This window comes from Gopherus evgoodei, chromosome 5, assembly GCF_007399415.2.
Source record: "Gopherus evgoodei ecotype Sinaloan lineage chromosome 5, rGopEvg1_v1.p, whole genome shotgun sequence".
Classification (NCBI taxonomy): Eukaryota; Metazoa; Chordata; order Testudines; family Testudinidae; genus Gopherus; species Gopherus evgoodei.
In genome coordinates, this window is record NC_044326.1 from 130,638,184 (window position 1) to 130,661,582 (window position 23,399).

The 23,399-nt window shown below is 43.2% G+C and overlaps 1 protein-coding gene across 4 annotated transcripts in view; it reads right to left on the minus strand.

Annotated features, from left to right (window-relative positions):
• SEPTIN11 (septin 11) overlaps positions 1-23,399 on the minus strand; it is a 72,242-nt gene that overhangs the window by 46,185 nt on the left and 2,658 nt on the right. Inside the window, exon 1 of one of the 4 annotated variants that reach the window (XM_030565146.1) lies at positions 12,476-12,675. The exons of the other annotated variants lie outside the window; for them this stretch is intronic. The gene's annotated coding sequence lies outside the window, so the exon portion shown is untranslated. Of the gene's footprint in view, positions 1-12,475; positions 12,676-23,399 lie in introns of those variants that run through there. 4 annotated transcript variants of the gene reach the window in all.

Sequence of the window (23,399 nt, forward strand, 5' to 3'; positions counted from 1 at the left end):
TGCTCTTCCCTCTACACTCCCATTCTGGCTCTCTCGTCAGTTAATACTAATTTTAAGTGTTACCGCAAGTTGTCACACAGACAAAAATGTACAAAGGCAGCCATAATAGGAAAGCCCAGCAAGGTGAGGCTTTTATTTTAATTTTCACATTCTTCACCCCTCTTTCTACTGAAACCCATTATTCTCCCCACCTCCCTCCCCTAAAGGAGAGAAGAACCAAGAGACATTTAACTCTCTCCCTAATAGCCCAGCATCAAGAGGCTTGTTAATTTGTACTTGGTGAGTGAATTCTGAGCCAATCAGGGCTGCTGAGGACCCAACCACAGCCTGCGACACACACAACTGCGGCTGGTAGAGCCCATGTTGTACTATCTCAAGACAGCAGACTACAGCATAAAGACACTTGGAGGGGAATAGCTTACCATGGCATCCTGCAAAAACTGAGCGAGGGGGGCTGCGAAAAGGGTACCGCCTACATGAGCTCTAGGAGAAGAGTCAGCAAAATATGACAATTCACAAGTGGCTGCAAAGTGGGAACAAACATTTATCTTCAAGGCCAATTGTTTAGCTTAAAGGTCAGTGCAAACTCAGAGCAGTAACATCTCCCTTTATGCCAAGAACGGACATAAAAAGCATTTTCCTCCTTAGGTTTCCAAAAACCATGAACATTTCTATTTGGAGTAAGTGTGACTAATGCCTTTAACAGCCCTAATGTCACAAATTGCTAACCAGCAGAAAGCTGAAGTTTGGGAATTGATAAGGACCATATGTGCATTCCGGCGAGTCTTGTAAACTTACTGAAGGGAACGAGAGAGAAAGAGACAGTAATGTGACAAACAAGCATGAGGAATTTCCAAAGGCAAAGTCCAATGAGAAACAGATGCTGTTCCCCTCACTGGCCCAGGCTCTGTAGCGTCAGGCGGATAACGTGCAACTCTGCCATTCTGAACTGCTGTATTAAGTTGATGCGACAGAACAGGAGTCAGTCAATTCCAAGCTTCTCAGGTTGAGGGGCCAGGGGAAGGGGAAAGCTAAGTGACTTTGTTCCACAACCGCCTACAGTTTGTTTTTAAAAATAAATTTCCCCTTTGACTTCCGAAGTGTCATAAGAGGAGAAAACAAGTACAGCTTCTCTCAGGTTGTCCCCCACACATCCTCCCCCCCCCACACACAAAAGCACAAAAAAGAAAGCTGTGAGGCCATTCATTCAAAAACATTTTACGAAGACATACAGTTAGGGCCAGATCCTCTGCTGGTGCACATCAGCATAGTGCTCCTGACCCAGTGCAGCTACACCAATTTGCACCAGCTAAAGATCTGGCCCTTAGAGTTCAATAACAAATCAGAAGGAAAGCAGCATAATCAGGGGGAGAAAGCAAGTTTTCAGAACAGGAGCTTTGGAAAACAATTTATTTTCAGTTATTTGGTCACCATTCAAGTTTCTAGCTCTTCCTGTAGTTCAGCCCATATAATTAGAGAAGCAGACTTCAGCCAGCAAGGCAGTGGCAAGAAAAATATGAACCATTTCCTCCTAAACACCACTGCCACCCACCCACAAGGGCTACTCTAAATACTCGCAAATAAATGGAGGTATCCTCTGCTAAAAAAGAAAAACCAAAAAACCCAGAGATGGAGTTAGAACAGAAGGAGAAATTAACCCAGAGAGGAAAGTTTGATCTTTGAAGTTGTACAGCTGCAAATCTGGTTTGGCTCAAAGGCTTTTGATTTTTCAGTTCGCCTCGATATGATAGTCATGTGTGTTGGTGTAGAATTCACGGTGATATTTTGAAATCAGCATCTGAATCTTGGCCAGCTTTCCACAACACCACATACATCAGTCATGGGTGAAACACAACCAAGGTGAAATGCTGGCCACACAGAGAGAGGGATTGATTTAGGAAGTCTTGTGGCTCATATGGCTGTCTTGTAAATCTGTGGGCAAGTCTACACTACAAACTTTTGCCAACACAAGTTACCTCGGCATAAAGCATTCGTTTTCTAGAATTCAAGTTGTAAGCTACCTTAACAAGATATAATATTCTGAAACAGTCTTGAACTTTCTAATTTTTGTGCATTTATATATTTTACTTGGAATAGTCTTTTAAAAGTTTTTAGTTATGAGGTCATGGTATGTAGGAGTGAGGTGCCAACCTTAGTTGATTTTTGGGGGTGAGCACGCTAATTATGATTTCAGTGGTTGCCTTAAAATTGGATGGATGACTCTGCCAATTTGAAAATGTTAATTGCACATCAAGGAGAGATCTTCTGTGGAAAGACATACAAGCCCGAGGCATAGTCATAACATTGGTGTATTTAGAAAAAGCCAGAAGCACGAGACCATATTATAACATTCTTCCTCATCTCAAATTTTACTGTGCTGATAGATTGTTACAGATAGTTAACAATTCTGGACTTCACCAGCAGCAGAAGACAAAACATTCTTTTCAGATACAGACTGCATAAAAGGAATGTTCCCACAGCACTCCCCACATTTGTCACTTGCAAAGGAAGCATTTGATCAGCGCTCTCATCATGTTATTCCAAGTTTTGAATGGGGCACCAGGGAAAACCTACCAGACACTGTAAAATGTTAAATTCCTATTACATCTTATAATGAGACCGATAATCAAACCTCCACAACAAAGGAAGAAAAATAAACAAACACTTTCATAACCAGGCAATGCAAAGACTGCAAACAGTCTCATTTTGGGGCTGCTATGGGCATTGTCCTTACATAGCATGGTGCTAAAATAACCATGATCAGGTAGATTTTCTCTTTCCATTCTTTCTATTATATTTATTTGGATTTGTACTGAGCAATATAAAAGAAGGCCCACCCTGGACTAGAGGTGACCCTGATGTCAATTAAAACAATAGAGAGATCAGTGCAGAACCACAACAGCTATACGCTTTCTTCCTCGCCTGCTCCACCACATACCAGCCACCAGAACATCTTACAAATTGGCAGAACTGCCTTCACATTCCACCCTCTCTCAAAAAACAACACGCTTCAGCCTTCCCCAGAAGTCCACTCAGGCTACAAGGGGTCAACACATTCCCAATACATTCACAGAATCATAGAAGATTAGCGAGATTAGAGTTGGAAGGACTCTCAAGTCCAACCCCCTGGTCCAAGCAGGACCAACCTTAACTAAATCATCCCAGTCAGGGCATTCTCAAGCCTGACCTTAAAATCCACGGATGGGGATTCCACCACCTCTCTAGGTAACCCATTCCAGTGCTTCACCACCCTCCTAGTGAAATAGTGTTTCCTAATATCCAACCTAGACCTCCCCCACTGCAACTTGAGACCATTACTCCTTGTTCTGTCATCTAGTACCACTGAGAACTGATAAGATCCATTCTCTCTGAAACCCCCTTTCAGGTAGTTGAAGGCTGCTATCAAATCCCCCCCCCCCCCCCCACTTCTCTTCTGCAGACTAAATAACCCCAGTTCTCTCAACTTCTCCTCGTATGTCACGTGCCCCAGCCCCCTAATCAATTTTGTTGCCCTCTGCTGGACTCTCTCCAATCTGTAGCAGGGGGGGCCCAAAACTGGTCCTAGTGTTCTTCCTCTTTAGTGACTCATCCACCTCCATGGCTGCAGACAGTTAAGTCTGGCTACGATCGATTTTATCTGCAAATTAACTCACAACAGGAGGAGCACACATGAGCAACCAAGTGAAGACAGCCTGGATTAACCAGACTACCTACCACCTGGAACAAATCAGCTGAGTGATGCTAGGCAGATACTATAGTGGAGGCCAAGAAACATTTCACTGCCTCCTACGCAGCCAGGGCAGAAGAATTCCAAAGAATCTTTACAATGCAACTGATCAGCCTCAGCATGAAACTTCTGCCACAGACTCTGGGTCTTCTCTCATGCTTGATCTGGGACAGGTCATCCATAAACTGCTGTGAACCAAGGATGGAGAAGGGGTAGAGGGCACTGAGGGGGCACATTATTGGTTGTGCATAATGAAAGGTCACTATAAAATCCTACCAAGGCATTCACAGAGTGAATTAACAATACATTATTGCTCTTAAATAACACAGGCCATTTATATTTAAGACAAATCAAAACGCAAACCCTGCACAACAAATGTTGCCCCTCATCTCCCCCAGACAAGTCAGACAGAACCTGCATTTAGCAGTGATCAGGGCAGCAACACACCCATTTGAGCACAGTGCTGACCCGATCACGACTAAGAGCAGGTTTACTTTAATGTGGCAGTTGTGACCACAGCTAAGGCCAGAAGCTGTTTCTGACAACTTTCTGCCTTTCTTTGCTCTCCCTCTCTTTTGCCAGGCATTGACAAGCTTCCTGCCGGACCGGCAGCCCAGAGGCTAAAGATTTCTGAATCACCCGTGGCAAAATGGAGGCCCCACAAGTCATCCTCAGATTTACCCCAGGATACTTATGCGGTCTCTAAGCTTATGCATGCACAGGTGTGGACAGCCTAAAATTTTGACCCATTTCCACTTTTTTAAAAAAGCCATGTAATGGCACGTCTTTAGAAGCTGGAAAGTGCTGGCTTGCAATGGTAAGTAGGGCTCTTCTGGTAACAGCAAAAAGGGATTTAACCATTTCTACATTTAATTATCAACCATTTACATTTTCAGCTCCAACATTCAGTCCCTGCCCTGAAGGACGTATGATCTAGGCATGACAGACACAGGGCACATCACCACCACCATCATTTGACAGAGGCACAGAGTTTATTCAATCCAGACTCCCTACCCTTGCCAACGAGCGATCACACGCCCCACCTAAAAATCACCCTCCCAAGTAACGGGGACAGTGCAATGGAGATCGTGAATTGTTACAAGCTGAAGCAAGAGCAGAGGGCTTGCCAGGGTGCCGTGGAGTGGCAGCAATATGGTGTGCAGTCCAGCGAAGTTCAGGGACAATCTTGAAAGCCAGGGAACAAGCCAAATCCCCTGCATCAAGGTTATACATCAAGCACGTTTATTTTTGCAACGATATTCTGGTCTGCACACAGAGAAAACAAGTCCTATTGAAATTATGCACTTTACACCATGGTCTGTACTTTATATGTGCTGTAAAAATCGCCAGTGCCTATTACCGAAGCAAATGTCAGGCTTGAATAAATGCTAACCTGTGGATGAGGACCCATCAGAAAAACAAAACATGAGCACAGAGGAGAGGCTTTACAGTCAGTCTCACGAGAAACTACAGTTTCTCTATGCTAAAGGCTTCGTGCAAAGACCAAAATGTTTTATGACACAAGGTGCAAAGCTTTAATATTTACGGCCTCAACAAAGTCAGTTCTGGGAATACCAGGGCTGAGTCTCAGCTAGTGTAGATCAGCGTAGCTCTGATTTATACCAGCTGAGCAAATCTGCTTCCAGGATTTTTAAATGGTTTCGCAACACACAGAGGACCACTTTCTGTAACCTCTGTTTGGTGGATATTGACTTTACGCAACAGGCCCTCCACACTTTCCCTCTCCATCACCCAATGGCCTGATCTGCAGAGAATATCAGAGTAGTAGCCCTGAGAGGGGGACTGGCTACTATTTTATAATTGGGAGAATTAAAAATATGGACGTTTTGTGTAGTCCTATCAAGCAGGAAGTCAAATCACCAATTAAGGTGCTAAAAAGGAAACACCACCTGAGGCAGCAGTTACAATCCTATAAGAGCTAGATCTGCAAAGAGCAACAGCCAGCCGAAACAAGAGAAGTGTTGCTCTCACTGGCTTGGTAAGCATCAGCTTTTTTCCTTATTTAGTAGGAATCAGGCATGATCTTGCTCAAACTTGCACCAGTTTTACCCCGATGTAACTCCACTGGGCCAGATCCTCTGCTGGTGTAGGTCACCACAGGTCCAGTGAAATCAATGGAACTACACTGATTTACACCAGCTATAGCTCTAACTCATTGAGACTGGTGGAGTTAAGTGTCAGGAAGAGGTGAGTGACAGCCTGCCCTCCGTGCGCTCGGGCTGCACAAGAATCAATCTGGCACTGCGGGTTTTCTGAACAACAATTACATTTAATGCTCTGTCTGTAATGTCTGACTGCCCACCAGGCAACTGTGCTGAATGACCAGAGCGCAAGGTGGCAGTACTAGATTGCTACAGATAGTGGACGTAACATTCATTTTGGCTTTTCTTGTACTTAAAAGTCCAAGTCCCACTTGTGAGTCTAGCACGCCTTTTTCTGCAGCTGTGCAGTTTGAGTGGACTCCTCACAATTCTAAGAACGTTACTTCAGATTCAAAGACGAGAAGCCTTTTTCAACACTTAAGGCTCATCAAGTTCTTGAACTTTGCTTCAACTGCTGACAAAATCCAGCAATATATGCCAGAATTCTTTAGAAGAATCAGCCACATGAAATACATGCTTAAGTAGGACACCATCTTGAAATCTAATTCTTAACAAGTAAATCAAAAATCGTTTCAGATGCTAAACAGTTTTTGTGGTTTTACAACCAGATCATCTTATTTTGTTAAATATTTCTCTCTTTGTTGTTAATGTGTGCAAATAACTCACACAAACAAGGGAAACCGACCAAGAGTGTGGGAGACACCATGAAACTGACTATATACCAAGAGCATTCAAATACAGTGTACATGAACTGGGAAGAAAAAAGATAAATAGGATTTTTTCCTCCATTCTTGTTCAGTTGGAGTAACCTTAAGTGTAATTTGAACAACTGCAGGTAAAAAAGTTTCAAACGGGAAGTCTGATTTCCAGTTGACAGCATCACTATAAATAACCCTGAATTAATGGATATATTCCAAAAGCTAATTAATTAGATCAGTGGTCACGCCGCTATGCAACTATATTCATATTGTTTAGAGCTTGATCCAAAGCACATCATCAACTGCAAAGTGGTTGATCCTTCTTTCAGATATGCAGTAACTGTTGCACATGATCCCTAAGAAAACCAAAAAATGAAAAAAATAAGCCCCCAAAAGATAAAAATATCCCACAAACCAGGATGGATAAAAATGGATGATTTTTGGGAAAAAAATTATTTTGTTATTTAAACTTAAGAAGTTTCTTTTAAAAAAATAACCCTGTTTTAAAATGAAATCTAAATGTAATACAAAATACATTAAGGCCTAAATTTATTATCTCTTCAAACATTTAAATAAAAAATAAATCTACTGAATTCATGAGTCTCTATTAAAAAAAAAGAGTTAAAGGCTGTTTTTCTATATAAAGAAAGAATTGAGGGGGAAGACATCGAATTTTTGAGGTCAAGCTTTATAAATATGGCACAACAGGACAACCTAAGTAACTTAAGCTCAACGTCACTTTCACTTAAGCTCATTTGAACTTTTTCCCAGGCTGACCTGAAATAATCAGTCTAATTTACTGACTACAGTTGATCCCTCTGTTTAATAAATCATTTAGTTGTAAATAAGAAACATGTTTTGATAAAGAGAAGTTTATGTATCCAAAACACACAAGATTGTTTTGTTGGATAAAAAACACATTTTATATGCTGTTTTGTGTGTTTACTTAAAGCTGCATTTAAGATGGTAACTGGAATGGACACAAATCATGAGCAAAAAGTAAATTATCTAGTGAATAAGCAACATATCATGTACCATTTTCTAACATACAAAAATGTACAATTAATAAGAACTGCAAAATATTATGCTATATAATTGCTTACATAAATATATATGTTTATAGTGTACATGTCTAGATAGCAAAAAGATGTACCAAAGTTAATGTAAAGGTTCTGCTTAATTGTAAATGAACATGTTTTAAGGATTATACCAACCAATGAGAATGCACCTTTCTTTAGAAAATAACCAAAGTACAAATGGAAAGGTTGACTAAAATCTATGATGTACATGGAGGCTTTCCACTTGATTATTTCAATTAGTCCATCCCGCAACCAACACAACAGGAAGGAAACATCTTGCACAGAAATGTCACAAAATTCAAGGCTTTCCAGAATTGAGACTCATTCTCAGCAAGACTGCTGTTCCCAAGGGATGAACCAATAATCAGAGGGCTGGAAAGAGAGACAGTATTGACTTCAGCGGAGTTGCTCCCGATTTACATGACTGTAAGAAAGAGACTCAAGCCCTCATCACATTTCAATTCCATGTATCCCTCCAGATCACTACTGCATACAACCCAGGTGTTCCAGTGAGATAGTAGATATACTGTTGAGGCATTTAGCAGGGACCCATCCCTGGTGGTAAGTTCATCAAGTCTGTATATTCCATAAAGGACGATCAGGTACTACTACTGTCGCAAGTTATTCGTAGTATCAGAGGGGTAGCCGTGTTGGTTGCTTTTTTACAGATCCAGACTAAGAGTCCTGTGGCACCGTATAGACTAACAAATGTATTGGAGCATAAGCTTTCATGGGTGAATACCCCTTCGTCAGATGTGTCCAATGAAGTGGTTATTCACCCACGAAAGCTTATGCTCCAATACATTTGTTAGTCTACATGGCGCCACAGGACCCTTTGTTGCAAGTTATACTTAGAAAGCCCTTCATGGCATCTACCTGATCTGACAAACAGCTAGGATTACGCTGCAGTCACTTAGAATTTGCAGAGACTGTTCTGGTACCACATGCACAGAACATTTAATGTTTCTATGCTTATGGCAGAAATATACAGCCACTTAAAGTAATCAAGGCTCTTCTGTGAATTATGTTTGAGGTCTAGTTCCATTTGCCACCCTCTAAAACCCAAGAGGCTTGCTTCTTCATTGCTCTGCCCCTTGCACTGGTGTAAACAACTATGCAAAGTGAGTGCAAAACACTGCCCCCTCACTTGGTAGCACTTTGCACTAACAAGACTGCACAAGCTGGAGGGGAGAATCAAGTCCGAACTCCCTTTGTTCAGTTATTAACTACAATCTACAGCTACAATTTGAATCAATTAAAGAATAAAAGTCAGCATATGATCTATGTAGGTTCCTATAACTAACATCCACCCTCTCCATCCCGCCTCTCTAAAAAAAGTTATTGGGTTGTTTCAAAACCTCTTGCTACTATTACAGTTTTGTTCAAGCAGTTGTTACAGAAGTGGCCTCTAAGCACATTTGAAAGGCTCTTGGTTTTACAATAAACTTGATTAGAGTTACATGTCTGGCAATCTCACAATGTATTTCAAAGCTCAAGACTCTGTTGGGATTGCCCTGCATTTTAGCCCATCACACACAGGTGGCTTTCTGCAACAGAAAGCAGTGCCGTTTGTAACAAAAGAGTAGCAGCAAATAATCACCTAGTAATAAATACTGGCCTATAAGCCAAACTGCTTTGACCCCAATACTCATTGAACTGTTCTCTCCTGACAACTTCAAACTTGTCGCTCACGCTGCTCCAGGGCAGGGGCCATTCTATTTAGTGGTTGTTGCCAACGTCAGTGGGCACATTGCACCATCTAATAAATGAGAGCAAGTCCCTTAAAGGCTGCTAGGCACGTGAGGTAATGCTAATATTAATTATTCACACAGCTCAGTCATGTAGAAGGCACTTGGCAAAAAGCAGAATAAGACACATGCAAGTCTTGTGGGGACAGCTGCCACCTCTGGCACTCCTGAAGCAGCTAAGCAAGAGGACATGAAGGATGGCTTTGTGGGTAAAGCACTAGGCCAGGAGCCTAGAGATGTGTGGTCTATTTCTAGCAGGATGGATAAAAATAAAATAAAGATTTTTGGGGGATGGAAGAATCAAAAATATCTGATTTTTTAAATTTAATTAGATTTTTATGCTGTTATGTTTTTCTTTTTCAAAGCAAACCTGTTTGCAAAGAAATCTGAATTTAATACAAAACATTTTAAGTCCTAAACTTATTATCTCTTCAAAATTCTAAATAAAAAATAAAATATGCTGAATTCACAACCCAGAATCAAAAATTGTGTCTTCAAGGATGCTTAACTATGCAAAGAAAGAATTGAAGGGGAAATCATCAAACATTTGAAGTCAAACTTTATAAATATGCCACAATAGTTCAGCCTAAGTGACTTACGAGACTTCCTGATTTTCAAGAGACTTAGGTGAGTAGAAACTTAAGTAAAAGTGATTGGGACTTAAGTATATTTGAAAATTTCCCCAGGCTGACCTGAAACCACCAGTTTAATTCACTGACTACAGTTAATCCCTCTGTTTCATTAATCATTTCATTGTGAATGTGAAACAAGTTTTGAAAAGAGAAGTTCATGTTTCCAAAAGATGTACGGTGGTTTTGTTTCATAAAAATAAATTGTGTGTGTTTTGTGTTTAATTAAATACCAGTTACCATCCTAATGCAGTTTGACACAAATCATAAGCAAAAAGTTAATTATCTAGTAAAAAGCAATCATTCACCGTTTCCTAACATATCACAATTGTACAACTAATAAGAACTGAAAAATATTAAGCTATATAATTCCTTAAACAAATGCGTCATTATAGTGCACCCTCCAGGGTAGCAAAAAGATGTACCAATTCTAGTGTAAAGGCTCCATTTAGCCGTCAATCAACATGTTTTAATGGTTATATCAACAGATGAGAATGCACCTTTCTTTAGAAAACAACTGATGCACAAAGGGAAAAGTTAATTAAACTCAATTATTCAAATCAAGGCTTTCCAGTTGGTGATTTATACTATGATTTCAATCACGGATTTAAATCACCTTAGTTAAAAAAAAAAAAATCCAGCCAGCCTGATGTCACAGATCCACAAGATTTCTCAGCTTGTCTACAGTCCATAGGCAGAACCCCTTCAGTATACCAGACCCTCAATGGGTCTCATTTTTCCTCCAAGGCAAAGCATGTGGCATCACTGCCTCCCCTTAGAGACTGAACCTCTGGGGCTTCAGCACTCTGACTTCACATCTTCACTCAGCGAGTCTAACCGAGACACACGCCTGGCAGAGACTTTTATGCTCTTCAGATTAATGCACTTCACCTAACATTTGCAGTGACACTCAAACAGCATTGTCAAAACAGACTGGTTTATTTACGCTAGCAGAGAGAAAAATACACAGCTCTTGTATTTTCTGCCAGCCAAGCTGTAGTGAATCCCGCTGTTCAAGGGGTCTCTGTCTGACCTCCTTGATCAGATCCAAGGTGAGAGCTCTGATGCCTTCCAGCAGCCAACTCATTTGTGCCCCACCCTCCTTTGCATCTCCCCTGTCCATTTTTCTCACACTGGGGGGGGCATGCTGCTCAGTTTCCCTGCTGAGAGGTGGGGAAATCCACCTCCCTTTGGGTCGCTGGTTGCTAAGTGTCAATGTCCTGGTGACTGTGGTGGAGGATATGAGATTGGCCTTGGCCAGCTCCTCATAATGACACAGCCCAGCTCAGATAACTAAGGGTATGTCTACATCTAAAATTTTGCAGCGCTGGTTGTTACAGCTGTATTAGTACAGCTGTATAGGGCCAGCGCTGCAGAGTGGCCACACTTACAGCAACCAGCGCTGCAAGTGGTGTTAGATGTGGCCACACTGCAGCGCTGTTGGGCGGCTTCAAGGGGGGTTCGGGGAACGCGAGAGCAAACCGGGGAAGGAGACCAGCTTCGCCGCGGTTTGCTCTCGCGTTCCCGGAGCCACCCTGCAAACCGCAGGGAAGGAGACCTGCTTGCACGGAGGTTTGGGGAACGCGAGAGCAAACCGGGGAAGGAGACCAGCTTCGCCGCGGTTTGCTCTCGCGTTCCCCGAACCACTCTGCAAACCGCAGGGAAGGAGACCTGCTTGTTCGGGGAACGCGAGAGTAAACCAGGGAAGGAGACCAGCTTCGCCGCGGTTTGCTCTCGTGTTCCCCGAACCACCCTGCAAACCGCAGGGAAGGAGACCTGCTTGCTCGGGGTTCGGGGAACGCGAGAGCAAACCGGGGAAGGAGACCAGCTTGATTACCAGAGGCTTCCTCAGGTATGCTGGGATACCTGCTTATTCCACGGAGGTCAAGAAAAGCGCTAGTAAGTGTCTACACTTGATTACCAGCGCTGGATCAACAGCGCTGGATCCTCTACACCCGAGACAAAACGGGAGTACGGCCAGCGCTGCAAACAGGGAGTTGCAGCGCTGGTGATGCCCTGCAGATGTGTACACCTCCTAAGTTGCAGCGCTGTAACCCCCTCACCAGCACTGCAACTTTGTGATGTAGACAAGCCCTAAGTGACATTCATACTTTTTGCTCTCAGGGCAGGCTAAAGAGCCACCAATCCTTTTCCACTCACTGGGAAACATATCAGCATATTGGGGAAACTGAGGCACACACAGGGGGCATAAAAGTATTACCAAAAATTCCCACTGTCACATGATTTCAAGCTCTGTTACTCTGAGTAACATTGGACAAGTCAATGGGCCCTTCTGAGGTACGTCTGAAAATCCCACTAGGTACCTATCTGCATCTTTAACTGCCTCAGCGCCTTTGTAAATCTGGCCCTGAACCTGTCTGTATTTCAGGCCTGCTCTATACCTAACACTGCACAGTTGAAAGAACGGTGTGATGTTGACCAGGTGCAATTTTGTTTGTGGACACTCTTACCTTGGTATAACCCTGGTCTACATCAGCTCAGCTTGCACCTGTACTTCTGGGCATGTAGACAAACCCGCAGCCTTCTCACCGCCATTTCACAGAGAACACGACTGATCTATCCTCAGCAGTTGCGAGATGAAGTGATTCAATGCCCGTAGGGCGCTCAGAGCTGGTGATTGTCTTGACAGTGAACAACGTGGGGTCAGGAAGACCCAAGTCTTTCCCAGCAAGCTCCTCAGACCTTTGCTTCCCACATCTTACAGCATGCAAAGGCTGCAAGGTTCTGAACACGCCTCCTTTCACTGCCACCCTCAGGCTGCAGAGCATTCTTTCCACAGCACTTCACTTCTCTGATCTCAGGCGCAGGGGTGTGACATTTGCAGATACTGCCATCTTTCCCCTTTAACCGTTTCCCTGTAGTGCTCCCCACGCTCACACGATAGTTTGCTGGGATTTGTGAACCTCCCGCACTCATCTGCATGCTCTACGGAAGGGCATTCTTTTAAATTCATGAATTATTCCACACACCATCTGCTGCAACATCCATTAGCTGTCAGCGGAGCCCTGCAGAAAGGTTACATGAGAGCCGGCAATCAGCCCTGTAGCTGCACTATACAGCTTGCCACCAAGTTCTGCTTTGAATGCCCAACCCAGTAAAGTAAAATCTCTATACTGAATTAGCTCCTTTTTTCCAGGCTTGTTGTGAGGTAGCAGGCTGTACCACTGCTCTTAGTAAGGAAACATTAAAATAAACTCAGCCATTTTTAATGCAACATTTTTCGTGATTTATCCCCAAGAGAAAAAAAGAATTTTCAAGCTATTTTTCAGATGCTTCCAAACACGTATTACAGCTACAACAACATGAAGAAGGAAAAGTCTAGATCAGCTATTCAGAGTCTCTTCCTGAATATTTCAGCTAAACACATACCTGCCAGCATTTGAAATCTTATGATCTTATTTATGAAACAAAAACAGGGCCAAACCTCCTCACTTTGTGAAATATCCTGTAAAAGGAGGAGAGATTTTTGGAAGGATGAATGGAAAAGACGGCAGCTCTACTGCTAAACAAGAACAACAAAAACCAGGGGACTTAATCCTCCATTGCTTTGTGCATCTGCAGTCACCTACCCCTGTGCAAAGCAAGTCTAGTATATTACACCCACATTGCACTGGAGTAAAGTCATGAAATCACAGAAATATAGAGCTGGAAGGGACCTGGAGAAGTCATCTGTCCATCTCCCCATGCTGAGACAGGACCAAGTATACCCAGACCAGCATCGGGAGCTGTTTGTCGCTCTAACCTGGTCTTTTAAACCTCCAGTGACGAGGCTTTCACGGCTTCATTAGGTGCAGGAGAAGCTGAGAATCTCAGAGACTGTTACACAATGACAGTTTCATGTAGCTATAATACGCGGTGAGCTATACAGCACGTGACCTATGTTACCAGGATACGCTTGTAATCTCAAACAACGCTGTTTCAGTAGAGAGGCTGGACGCAGACAGCCCAAGCCAGGTTGCAGTCCTGCCAACTGCATCCATACGGACAGAATTAGACCCTTGTGCCTGGGCAGCGTCCCATGAACTTCAATGTGGCTTCAGCTAGGTGTCAAGATATTCCCAGCTGACTCCATTTGCACAACCTGGGCCTCATTCTGTAAAAATGAGATACTAAAATAGGTAACCAACACAGCCGGTACCCCATTTGATTGGCCATTCATTTTCTAGCTTGGCCATCGACAACGCTAGCAGATAATTGTGAAGCGGGTAATGACCTAGCAAAAATCAAACAAAAAAGGCTGTATCACAGAGACTACATCAGACAAGACAAGACGCACAAAGTTAGTAGGGACAGATGCTATCCCATTATGTTTCATCTCCTCACAATGGTGTGGATTAAAGAATCTGATAAAGATGCACCATAAATCCACAGCCTTATGAGCCACACCGGTCCTAGAAGACAAACCCACACAGAGGAAAGAAAAGTTCAGCTTGCTCCAGAGAGGGGAAGAGTAGCTCAGCAGAGGTGATACAAATGAGCTCCCTGCATCCCATGCTCACAGGCTAACTAATTCTCTGTCCCCATAACTAGGGCACTATTCCCATGTGTGACCCAAGCTTTACCTTTGGACTGACTTATTAAAGACAGATATAGATGTTACTAAAGTAAATTATCTGTTAAATGTTTCTTACTATTTGGAAACAGGTACAAGTGCAAATAAAGTACCCCCATCTGTATCAGCAAAGTCAAGAGCAAGTAAACTCAGCTGCAGATTCTTCTCCAGCTGGCTGAGTTTTGTCAGCTGACTGAAGGGTCTGGCTACACATCAGGAAGTTGATGTAGGTTCCCGTGGCCCTTTCTAAGAAGGAAGCTCCAAAGGTTACCATATATGGCAATGAGCAGGGTGAGTCCCAGATGGTCCTCTTAGGAATGGAGGTGCCATGGACCACCACAGATGGCATTCCAGAGTCAGGAAAGAGGCATGGGCCTTCTCCCCTTGAGACAGGGGATCATGTTCGCTAGCAGGTGTAGAGACTCATCTCAGCTACATCACGCCCAGAGCACCAGCCTCGATTGTAACATTTCCTGGTTTTGAGCCCAATCTGAAAATATCTACTCCCAGGCCTACTCCCTAGTGCGACTGATCCTGTTGATTCCCATGGGAAACAAGTGCCATTTTTAAATGGAGGGGGGGAGGAGGAGTATTTCGTTCTCATTTCAGAATTTTGTTTCTTAAAAAAAAACACAACTGTACAAACCCCTGTTATGAAAGGGTCTCAAACATTTATGCAAGAGATGGCAGCAGCCCCAACCATTGGTTACACACAGGCAGGTAATGTGAGATAGTTTTAAATTTATGTGATTTACTACTTATACGCTGGACCATAACCACTTGAATCTAGTGTCTAAAGTTACTTCGGACACTTATTGTGCATTTAGAAGGGCCTGCAAGTTCCTTATTAAGGGCCTGAGTCTGCTCCCCTTCCCCACATCCAGCCATGCTTTTTATTATGCAGATAAGTCCCACTGAAATCAAGAGGAGAGCTTGTAGTAGCCACATCCTAAAGTCTCATTTCCCTACTCATGATATTCATTTATTGTAGTTTAGCTGCTTGGCATTTGTTATAATCATCACATCAAAGTGCTCGATGGTGCCACTTCAGCAGAGCCCAGCAGGCACACTGACTCAGAGAGAGTGCAGCATGCTTCCCTCCATATGGCCAGCCCATTCCGCTGTCCAATGCAGTGCCACAGCTACTCCTCATTCCCTTTGGAGCACGATTACACCATCAGGGCTGCAGTGACAGATACCCAGATCTTCCCACCTCTGTGTGGTTCAAACCCCCATTATTACCACAGCAAGGAGGCAGCCCAGTCATGGAGCAGGACCCCCATAGTGCTAGGGGCTGTACAAAACAGAACAAAAGAGGGCCCTTGCCCTAAAAAGAGCTTACAAGCCACATAAGTGACCACTAAGAGTTTGGTAAGTTATTTCAGCACAAGTGAGGAATGGAAAGAAACATGTAACAGCGACAGTCGTTTAGTTTGGGTAGGAAACCCACGCCCCTGCGCTAGGATCCTCCATGCTGTATTTCAAGAGTCACTCCCTGAAATATTTACACGGCTTTAAAACTGGCCAGTGTTTCTACTGTAACATATTACATAAAATTTAATATAAGGCTCCCTGGATTTATACTTCAAAATTTATGGCTTATTTTGTTGGAAGAAAACATCTGTTTGTTGGGATTTTTTTTTTTAAGTTTGAGTTAAATATCTAAAAATAAGAAAAAAAGAACTCACAGCACATGGAAAAACTGCACTCCTGAGCCTCCAGTCCCAGGAAGCATGAAAAAGTCTTTGGGGGGCAATGGTCCCCTGTTCGATACCAAATGGTACCTACCCATTGTAGTAAATAATTGACATTCACTATATAAAACTTTGCATTGGGTTTGATTGGCTCAAACTGAAAAAAAAAACCTACTGTTTTGTTTGAAATGTTTTTCAAACAAAATGGTTGAAATGTTTGGCCAAATCCTGCTGCCAGTTACACTAGTGGAGTTACTTTGGATTTTCACAGAGCAGGTTTATTTATGTTATTCACTGAAATCACTCATTGAATCTTCTCAAAAAAGCAGTTGCACAATATATTAGTTTGATTCAAGTATCAAGTCACTAGAATAAGGCTGATGAAATATTTAAGTGGCAAAACTCCCAACTAAGTTCCACAGGAACTAGCTCAGGTTCTAAAGAATTTATTATAGCACTTTTCATCCATAGATCTCAAAGCATTTCACAAAGGAGGTCAACTGTCATTTTACAGATCGGGAAAATGTGGCACAAAGAGGTAACGGGACCTTGCCCAAGTAAACCACCCAGTAAACCAGTGGCAGAGCTGGGACTAGAACCTAGACCTTCTGAATCCCAGGTCAGTGCACTGTCCACTATGCCCCACTGCCTCTGATTACACAGGAAAGAGTAAATACGTACTGCTTAATGCATAGTACTATTACTAGCTACTCCTATTTCAAACAGGAAGGAATAAACTGCTTCATGGAGGGGGGAGGGAGGAAAGAGACACAAGCTCAAGCATAAGAGAAACTCTAGATTTGTGAAGTCAGCTTAACCAACATTCCTTGTCTCTATGACAATCAGTGTGTGTCTGGGACGGTATGGCACGTCTCTGAGAAACAGCTTGGTTTCATCTTTCAGCTCAGCTTCCTTGTAAATTCAAAGCATCAGGAGGGCTTTATTACTGCTTTGTCACAGTGGTGGCTCAGAGCCAAAGTTCAGACCCACACCCGAACTTTCCCAACCTTAAGCCATTTCCAGATCCATGGTTCCCCTCCATGGGACGTGAGTAACTCTTGTTAAAGTCAATGGCAGTGTGACAGCCCCACAGTTTCATTCCAGCCTGTTACAGGGACTGGGCTCAGAGCTTGTGGGTGTTTGAAACTGGGGGTGTATTTAGGGCACATCTTAAAACTTTTAAATGAGCAACTCAACAGACATTCATGAACCTGGAAAGCACATTCTACCCGATAAAGACAGCGGGCGTGCTTGCAGTTCTAACTTCTTTCAGCTCGACATTCTCCACCCATCAAAATACTTGGCACACAGTTCAGGGGAGAGGGATGGAGCTTCATGAGATCTCTGTGTCCCCTTATCTTGGGCCAGCTAGGGACCATTTCAGCAAACTTAAGCTCAGCACTGCTGCCTATGGCCCTTAGGGGCCACTACAATAGCCAAGTCTCCATGCCCCACTATATCCTCAGTGTTGGCCATACCAACTTCATACTAGACGTACAGATCCGCTGGTTCATGCCCCCTTTATGCCAGTGGAGCTCTTTACACCATTGCTTTGGGACTCCTTGTGAGAGTCAGAACCTGAACAGGAGTATACACAGCAGATTCAGGCCCTACGGAGGGTGGCACTCAAAAGTGCTGGGCACCCCCAACTCTTATGGACTTCAACAGGATGTGTGGGTGCTCAGCACCTTTGAAAATTGTGCCAGAGGTTTGCAGACACTGAATACTCATGCTCCTGGTGTCTGACTAATCCAGGGTTGCAAAAACAGGTTAAAAAGGGAATTGTAAATTAGGTCAAATGCTACTGAGAAGTGTGAATTATTTTACATACAGCAGATTGCACTAGAATGCCAGTTAATTCTCAGCTTACAGTTGTCAGATAGTTGCTGAAATTCCTGCTTTGCTTCAGCTGCCATATTAAAGTGCCACATACTCAACATTAACGAGACAGATGAAAGAGTGAGACTACCTTTGCTCTTTCTGTGATAAAAGATACTTTGTGGCAGACATGAAATTCCTTTAAATATTCAAAGCATTACGGATTTCTCAGATTAGATACAGTCTTACCTACAGTATATTGGAAACATACTTGGAAAAAAAAGCCATTTTCAGTACTAAAATGAAATCTAATGCCTTGAGAAAACAAAAACCATGGGCTAAAGCTTTCTCTCACCCTCCCGATTTGTTAAAGCCCTTAACTTCATTATTTTATTTGGACACAAGCAGGAAAACGTTCAAAACTAAAATTGTTGGCCTGGATTTTAAAGTGACTAGTGATTTCATGCACTCAATTTAAGATACTTAAAGTACCTGCCCAGGGAGAAGACCTAGAGGCCTCTAATCTAGCACAGAGATGCAACGGCCAGAAGCAGAGCTCAGCAAAATTCAATCTGGAAACAAGAAGTATTGGTGTGTGGGGAAGAGGGGTGTTCTGGTTTTTAAATAGTATGTGTCATTAACCAATGGAACAGATCACCAAGGGATGTGGTACAGTCTCCAAATCAGATCAGAGATCTTTCTAAGATAGATAAATGTTACTTACATAGACATCCTGCCCCTTCTACTCCAGGTTAGTGGGCTTAACGCAGAGGTCACTGGATGAAATACAGCCAGTGTTATACAGCTGCCAAATTAGAGGATTATTATGGTATCTCAACCATACATCTACAGGGGCCCAATTTTATGAAGGTGGATGCTCAGCACTTTCGGAATAAAATATGTCTCAGCTTGGGAACCAAAAAACTCTGACACAAACGAATAAAAACTAGCCACTTTCTAAAATCTTGACCCAAATTACTAATAAAGTTTTTTTAAAACGTGTGTGTTATAGATCAAATACTATTGAGCTGAAGAAAAAAAAATCAAGATAAGAGACTCTCAAAGATATGAAGCAGCAAACAAGAGAAAAGACAGTTCCAGTTTTGTGGTGCCTCAGTAGCTACCTGGTGTCAATCTGTTTCCTGTACAAGTCTGAAACATCTTGGGTAATCGTTATGACAGTAGGTGCCAAAAGGTGATGCGAACTCAATGATAGCCAGATGCTGCTGTCTTTCCAGGTTGCAAGTCTCTCACTTGCCAAACCAGGCTGTTGCTTGCCAAGCAGTATACTGGAAAAAAAGCCATAATTGTAACTATGGCATTCTCCATTCCCCCCCGAAAAATTGTAATTCTTATAGCCTGATACTGACACTCAGATTCCAAGGGGTGGGTGTTCGGATCAGTTGAGGAAGAGGATTTGAAATGTAAAGACTAGGCTGCGGGAGGAAGCAGTGTGTACAACCATTTAACAACGTAATAAGGGAATTTCAGTTCACTCTCCAGTGCAGCTTACGCTCTGCAATTTATCACGGGGGCGGGGCAGGGAGGAGATGGAAAGCTGCTTCGTAATTATCAAAGCAGTCTTCATAAGGCTGGCCCCTGCCTCACCTTTATACTATTTAAAAATATAAATGGATGATGTCATGGGTAGAGATCCTGGAAATTTGACTAGATTATGTTCAATTGTTTGAGTCAAGTTTTTGATATACTCAGCCCAGACACTGAATCTCTTCTTCAACTGCAAAAGGTAACTGGGGCCTGATTCTACTCTCATTGAACTCAATGGCAAAACTCCCATCAACTTCAACAGAGCTGGATTACCCACTTAATGGGAAAAAATATCAGAGTGGAACTGGTCAACCATTTCTGAAGACTCCCCTCAGGATTCAATACATAGATTCTGTGGAAGAATTAAAAAAAAGGGACCAGTCTTATGATATGAAAGCTATTACCGCTCCTCGGAGTGCAAAGGACAAAATACAAACAGAAGGATTTTGCTGCTGTTCAGGAAACGGTTTTGAATAACCAATTTCCAAAGAAAAGGATGTTTGGGTCAAATAACAGATTTCTAAAATGAGCTCTTTGCAAATAACTGTTGAGGAGGGCACATGGCTGGAATGGTCAAGAAAATATTTATGATTTTGGAGCACATGGATTGTTTCTTTAAAACATTTTATTAATAGATTTTAAATGGTAGATAGAATCAAACTAAAACAAGGAAGCAGAAACAGAAAGACGGTGATTTCACATGTACAATAACTCATACAGAGTTAAGGAAATAAGCAATCAGTTGAGAAAATCCCCGGAGTGCCCCTTGACATGATGTTATCAGTGATTACAGGAGATGAAAGCAGAAAAGAGAAGGCCCAGTCCTGCAAACAGATCAACTAACTCTCACTGACGCTAACAGAGCTAGGACACACAGTTTGCAGAATAGGACTCTCTTCTACACAGAATGTGTTTAGATTTTTGGATAAGAAATCCCTAGGACATTAGCTCAGTACATTATCTTGCAGCTCTCTATCAGTGAAATGGCGATAATAGTCTCTTGGCTACTTGTCTGCTCTTCCAACAGTTGGTAGAATTCACTTTGGCGCAGCTGAGGCAATTTCAATGGAAGACCAAAGAGAGGCTGTGGGGGTACACAGAGACAAAAATGTACAGGAAGAACTTGGTGATACCTGTAAAAACATTGCAGGGAATTGATCCCCCTTTCTGTGGAATTTTTTTTTTTTTTTTAAACAGCACTCCACAGTGATCAGTCAGAGCTTGTCTATCCTAGAGTTCAAATATGTTAACCCAAAGTGCATGTAAAACTCACTCTAGAATGATGAGAACCCTGGGCCACCACTGCCCTGTGCTACTGTGTGTTGAGGAGTGCAACATGGCTTAGAAGAGCCTCCAGACATTCAATGGAGCAAAGAAATAGCATCTCAGTGGCATGGTCTCCTCTGGCCCAACAGGCCCCTTTGCACAAGAACCACAAGGTCAGGGCCCGGAGGATGGACATAGGATGACTGCGGTAGATGGCAGAGCAGGGGCAGCAGTCACTCTCCACATCATGCTTTCCTATGCACCATTTGGGTTTCTTCTACTAGCCTCTCTAGGCCTTCACCCTCCAGGGGCGGGGAATAATAAGGTGCAAGCAAGGGACGGAAGCCAATGTCCCAGCAATCTCCTTGGAAGAGTGCTCTGAAGAGTCATCCAGCTCCCCACTCTGAGGAAGACACACTTTTGTCTGTTTCAAATCCCAGTGCATATTGGGCCACCAGTGATTTGCACAGTCTATAAAACACTGTTGTAACTAGTGATCTGGGAATCTTTTTGCTCTCACTTCATTTATTGTGAGAACAACCCTCCTTGCAGCATGCTCGTCTGTGTGTCTTCCCTATCCAATCAGGAGGGTGCTTCGTTGGTATTAACAGTGAACGCTAATAGCACAGGTGTATTTGGACTGGATCATCATTGTGCACTTCCTGGAGAGGGACCCATCTATGCTGGGCCCTGAAATCGCTTTAGCACCTTGCTGGGAAGAACCACTAGGCTAACATGGTTCAGAACCTAGCACAGATCCAACCAGAGAAGGCAACAGATGTTGCAAAGGTAGACAAGTCTGCTAAGGATCAGAGGAAAGGGTAAGCCTGTCTCTTCCCAGCACCTCCTCCCCTCAACAGGATTTGTGCCACTATTTAAAAAAAAAAAACCAACAAAATGAACAAAAGCCTTGTGCCCATCCTGCATCTGCAATTGTTAGAGAAGAAAAGATTCCAATGACGAAGCAGCAACAAAGACTCACGATTGCTTCCAGTGTGGGCATTGAACCAGAAAAGCAGAGCTTGGGGACGGGGACATTTCAAAACATCTCCTCTCGAAGCAAAGATTTGTTTCTGAGACTGAAGCTGCTTAATGAGCGTTGGCATTTCAAGGATCCTCCTTAGACTTTAAAGCCAACTGCTCTGTGGTAGGGACATCTTCCAAGAGTTTCCCACAGTTACTTCACCGAGCAACTATCGCTAGGGAAGATGACCTGCTGGGTGCCAACATCACTGGCAGTTCAACCTGAGATAGCACTGGCAACAATGGGGGAGAGGGATGGGGGAAGGAGACACACACTGTTCACACCAGGGATCTCACCACTGCTAACACCAGGGCCCATCTAGAAGAGTGGGAGATAGTGCATTTGAGGTGAATGTAGGAGACTGGAAAGCAGAGTTCACACCTCTGCTTTGTGATTCGGCTGGAGACATTTAGGGCTTGTCTACACTTCCGTTTTATAGCACTCTACCTTGCTGGCTCAGGGGAGTGAAAAATCACACCCCTGGGCGCAGCAAGCCAGAGCACTTTAAAGCACTAGTGTAGATGGGTTCCCGGCACTAATCCCCTTGTGAAGGTGGATTACCAGGAGCGCTGAGAGAGCTCTCTCCCAGCTTTCCCCTACAACCACACTCAGACTTCAAAGCGTTCCCGCGACAGAGCTTTGAAGTTTCCAGTGTAGCCATGCCCTTACCTGGAAGTGATAACACCACAAAAATACAAAGAAACTTCCCAAAAGAATCACTGCACTAGAAAAATGTAAGCAAAAGCAGACTGCAAGCAGGGAGAAGACTGATCTAGGCAGGGCTTTGGAGTGGAGCCTGGAACAGCTCTGGAGCAGTGGAGCTGCAGGTTTTTAGCTGAAGCGGAGCCGAAGCACAGCTCCAAAGCCCTGGATCTAGGAGTTAGCTGCTACTCCCTGGGGCTCGGTAGATCTGAGTTCAATTCCCTGTTTTGCCAGACCTGCTGTGTGATGTTGGGCACTTACTCTCTCTGGGCCTCAGACACACACCCCTATACAAAGGTCTGGGAGCTAACCACATTTGCTTCTGGACCCATCTCCCTACTCCCAGGTGTCCAAGCCATCTGTAACTCCATAACACCTTCCACAAACTACTCTTCCAGTTGTCCAAACAACTAAGACACCATACAGGTCTGAGCACCCTTCCACTAATACACATGGGAGGCCTAGCTTTCCAAAGGTGGTGTGCACCCACAATTCTGACTGATATCAATGGGTACCATTGTTAAGCAGATGCAAAGTCCCACTGAAGTCCCTGACCCTAATCTTGCAAAACCATATGCCTGTGCTTAACTTTACACACTGTAATTAGTATCACCGAAGGCAATGAGATTGCTTGCAGTGCATAAACTGCATTAGCATTTGCTGGATCAGGGCCTTAAAATCTTTCATCTTTTCCGAACTTGTAGCCAGCCTACTAGACTATAATTAAATATAGTTTCTTTTGAGTGGTTGGTTAGATACTATTTGTTCTA